Source organism: Gorilla gorilla, chromosome 7, assembly GCF_029281585.2.
Source record: "Gorilla gorilla gorilla isolate KB3781 chromosome 7, NHGRI_mGorGor1-v2.1_pri, whole genome shotgun sequence".
In the NCBI taxonomy this organism is placed as follows: Eukaryota; Metazoa; Chordata; class Mammalia; order Primates; family Hominidae; genus Gorilla; species Gorilla gorilla.
The window spans coordinates 29,908,118-29,912,783 of NC_073231.2; the positions used below are offsets into that span (position 1 = coordinate 29,908,118).

Sequence of the window (4,666 nt, forward strand, 5' to 3'; positions counted from 1 at the left end):
TTTTTTTTTCCTCGAGCACACATTACAATAAATATGTCACTTAAAATTTTTAGAGAATATTCATGAATGCCCCACCTCACATCACCTTGGGGACCACTCATAGGACACGAACCACATTTGGGGTACTCACTTTAGGAGCTGAGGCGAGCAGGGTACCTTACAGATGGGGGTGGGACAAAGGGCGTTTGCAAAGAGCAGCAACGTTCTCGCAGCGCCAGCCCCATGGGTGGCCTCCATCTCGGTGGAGCCTCCGTCTTGGCACTGCCATCTGCTCTGAGCGAGCAGGCTTTTGTGAGAAGCTGTGGGAGGATAAGCCTGGCTGATTGGCTGGAGCCGTGCCCAGAGTGCCCAGATGTACATTTGCCCCAAAAGAGGGGGCACAGCTGGGGTTCACTGTCTCCCTGGAGGCCTGGTTTTTCTGGTGCAGCTCAAGGCTGCCTCCCACTTTCCTGCCGCGCATTCTGCTCAGCTGGGCGGCGAGGAGCCGGCCCAGAGCGGCACCGCGAGCTCCCTCACCGCCGTCTGCCTGCCATTTGCTGCCACTGGGGACCTACGACTGCTTCCATGGAAACAGAACCATGGATTGTTTTTCCAGAAAACGTCTCAATCTAATTTGTGTAGAGTGGCGTTGTGTGTGTGCACGTCTGTGTGTGTGCTTCAGTCACAGAAGGGGGTGAGAAGTGGGAAGAGGGGATTTTCATAGAACCTCCAATTTTCCTTATTTCCTAGGGAGTTGATGATTTCAGGTGAGTATTGCATGTCAGACACTGAGTCTTATTAAGGGCTTGGGTTAGGAAGCAGTGACCATTATATTTGCCTAGGGTACTCCGAAATACTTGAATCCTGCCTTGGTCTAGGTAATTCTCCTTCTCACTAGGTCTTCCTCAGAGGAGGGAGGTGCATGGGGAGACAAAGCATGGCAGTGAGTAAGACTCCGCTTAGCATTTCCTACCCCGGTGTAGGACTCCAGGAACTGGGCTGAGTCCCCTCCACAGTTTCCCCTATACCAGGAAGGGCAACATGGCCTCAAAAAGAAATAATTGGGAGGTGGAGGTGGGTGGATCACTTGAGGTCAGGAGTTCGAGACCAGCCTGGCCAACATGGTGAAACCCCGTCTCTACGAAAAATACAAAAATTAGCTGGGCATGGTGTCACATGCCTGTAATCCTAGCTACTGGAGAGTCTGAGGCAGGAGAATTGCTTGAACCCTGGAGGCGGAAATTGCAGTGAGCCAAGATCACACCACTGCACTCCAGCCTGGGTAACAGAGCAAGACTCTGTCTCTAAATAAATAAAAATAAATAAATAAATCATGTGAACTCCTGTATTTTCCTCTCCACAGCCAAATATAAGTCTTAACGTTACATCTGCAATGGAAAAACAAGTCAAACTCAGCAAAAAGGAGCCCTGAAGAGACAGAGTTAAGTGCTTCCGTGATGAGAGTAGAGTTGGCCTATGCTGTCCCTCCCAGGACTCCTTTACCCAAGAGAAGGAGAGAGTGTGCATCCAAAGGGGAGCGAAAATAGAATATAAATAGGGAAAATAGAACCATTCAGAGCAGTTCAGGGATCTTTACTACTCTGACATGGAGGGAAGAAGGAGGAGAAGAGAAAAGATGAACGGACCTTGAACCTGGGATATCGCTCATGTGACTGCTACATTGGTATTAAGATACAGCACTCATGTGCCCTGGAATGTTTTGTTCTATTAGGTGCTGCACCCAGTAGAACAGTGCTCCATCCAATGCAATGTTCTGGAATTTAAACAATCCAGACCAGAATTTTTCCTCCTTGGAGATGGAATGTCTTGCTCCAGAAGGAGGAGGAAGAAGAGAAAAGAGAAGTCTCAACCAGCCTCCTCTCTACCCCACACAGAGAATAGAGATGCAAAACTTCTCCCATAGAGTGTTTCAGCTTCTTCCTCGTTCCTCTTGCTTCTTTTCTCTTGGGATAATGACTTGGGTTTGGCCAGTATGTAAAGTTGACTTGTGGTACATCTGGCTCTTCTCCAGGGGTGCTCACGGAAATAACTCCAGTGGACTAGAATGAGATGCTTGAAACCTTCCCCGGAGCCTAGCTCTACATTTAGGAGAACAGCACAGCACACCATGATCTGACATAGTTATAGGTGGGTGGGAGTCTCAGTCTGTAGTTCTATATCACCTATTAAGAGACTGGAACCTGGTCCCATGTTTTCTGCAGGAGGTTGAGCTCTTAACAATGTGTCAAGCCAGCAGCTGTGCCCTAGAGTCTTGGCCTAAGACAAGCAAATAATTGTCAGATGACTGAATAGTTCTGTTTCCTTATTAAATCCTAGGTTCAGAATTCCTTTCACAATTAAAAAGATTTGGACAACAACTTTATAGGGCCAATTCTTTTTATTCCAGGTTATCACAACATCCTCAAAGAAAAATGCATCATGAATGGTCTTCATACCATCTAACAGATCCAGTTTACCCTCATTCCCGTGGCTTTGTTCCGGCTGTTACCTTCACTTGGCATATTTCTCCTCCCCTTCACCCTTCAAACCATGTTTTCTTTCAAGGTCCCCTCAACCCTAATGTGCACTGTGTCTTTCTGGCCACTCAAGTCCTGGCTGATCTCTCCCTATTCACACTTATACCACTATTCTTTTCAGCTCTACCCATGTGGCGCTTGCCAGATGATGTTACCTTTTTTGCTTTGGGAATTTTGCTTTCCCAACTACAGCACAAGTAGGAGTGGTGTCTTGTAGTTCTTTGTGTCTTTCTTCATGTTTCAGATGAGTGTTTTCCATAGAGTGGAGCTCAATTCCTATTTCAGATTTGAGCCATCAATGCTGGGCAATTTCTTCCCAGGTAAAATGAAGGCAATACTAAAATCTACCTCCAGATGGGACTGTGAGGACCAGATGAGATGCTGTTGTAAAGCCCCGAGACCCCAGCACACAGTAGGTCTTCGATAGGTATCATTCCCTTCCTTGTCCTTTCTGGCAAGGAGTTTAGCTTTGACTTATTAAGGACTCATAGGCAAGTCATTTTTTAATTGTTATGGGAGGAAAAAATGGCATTGCCTTCCTTGTTTTACTGTGGTTTGTGGAAACTCAAAAAAAAAGCAGCGTTTGGTTTTACAATCTCTATAAACTGAATTTCCTGTCTTTTCAGAACTGTGGTTCTTTATACTGTATTTTTGCCTCTTCCACCTCCCAGGGCTGCATGGCATCCATTTACTTCTAAAATTAAACACATTTCCATTTTGTTTCAAGAATTTCTACATCTCTGGAGATCTATGGGATAGCTCTGGGCTCCAGATTGCAGCGATCACTGTGGAGCAGCAACCATCTCTCCATCCTGGCTCCATTGAGCTTCTGCTTCTGTCATATCTGCGCTCCCCATTGGCACTGCCCGCCTGGCACTCACCCAGGCTGGTCTGACACTTGCTGCTGAGGATGGGGCGGGGACCCAGGCAGGCTTCCAATTCTTTCATGAGCTGGGTGCTGCCTGAAGCCAGCGAACTGTGAAGCCCTGTTGTAAAGGCTTCAGAGGGCCCCAGCATGGTGGGGTGGGGGCACCGAGCCACGGGAAGTGTGTGAGCAAAGAGGGCTGCTGAGAGTAAATTAGCTCCTGGCTTTGAGTCCTGCTGATATAATCTCTTGATTTTTTTTTTCCCCACTCTTCAAGTACCACTTAAGTCCCTCTGCTTGCTTCCTCACAAACAATGGAACCGAATGTTCATTTGTTTGCTTGGAACTGGTTGGGCATCCCCCCCTTCTCATTTCCAAAGGCTTGAAGTGCTCAGCTGTCCTCTCTCCAGAAGCCGGCCCCCCTTGGCTTTAGTGTCTTCTGTGCTTAATTGCAAATTATTGATTTGAAGGGAATTAATTTTTAGCTCTTGCCAGATTCAGTCGCTCCTGGGTTGGACTCCTCAGTAGGACACCCTGGGGATCCCGGCCAGGGCCGGGGATGGGGGAGGGACCATGGCTTATCAGTGGCTGCTTTGGGCAGAAGGCCACAGACTGATCAGATGCCAGGGCTGTGATCGTCTAGCTCAGCATCCTGTTTTATCAGAGAGGAAACCGAGGCCCAGGGATCACCAAAGCTTAGCCAGCCACAGAGAGTACAGCTCCCATGTCCCAGCAGGGTCATGTCTGCAACAGTCCTTGACATGCATAGGCTCATTTAGTCCTCACGAAAACCTAGGAGGATGGGAACTTGTTCCCATGCAGATCTGATTTAGTAGATCTGGGTTGACACCCGAGATTTTTGCATTTCTTATTTATTTATTTTTAAAATAATTTCAACTTTTAGATACACGGGGTACATGTGCAGGTTTGCTACATGGGTATAGTGTGTGATGCTGAGGTTTGGGCTATGGATCCGTCACCCAGGTAGTAAGCATAGTACCCAATAGGTAGTTGGTGAGAATGTAAATTAGACTTCACATTTCTAACAAACACCCTCCATGGGCTGCTGATGCTGCTTGTCCACAATCACATTTTGAGAAGCAAAGGTCTAAACTGCAGAGCTGGGTCCTAACCTTGTCAGCACATTGGAATTACCTGGGGGTTTAAAAAATTACTCATGTTTGGATTCTATCCCTAGAAATTCTGATGTAATTGTCGTGGAGTGCCCTGCACAATGGGAGTTTTTGAAACTTCATGCAGGCAGTTTTTTTATTTGTTATTTTTA

At 47.0% G+C, this 4,666-nt stretch overlaps 1 long non-coding RNA gene across 1 annotated transcript; it reads left to right on the plus strand.

Moving 5' to 3' along the window:
- Positions 1 to 624: 624 nt before the first annotated feature.
- Positions 625 to 2,357, plus strand: LOC129524041 (uncharacterized). The gene is made up of 2 exons (XR_008667688.2): positions 625 to 746; positions 1,343 to 2,357. It is a non-coding gene; the product is annotated as an uncharacterized lncRNA (long non-coding RNA).
- The last annotated feature ends 2,309 nt before the right edge of the window (positions 2,358 to 4,666 follow it).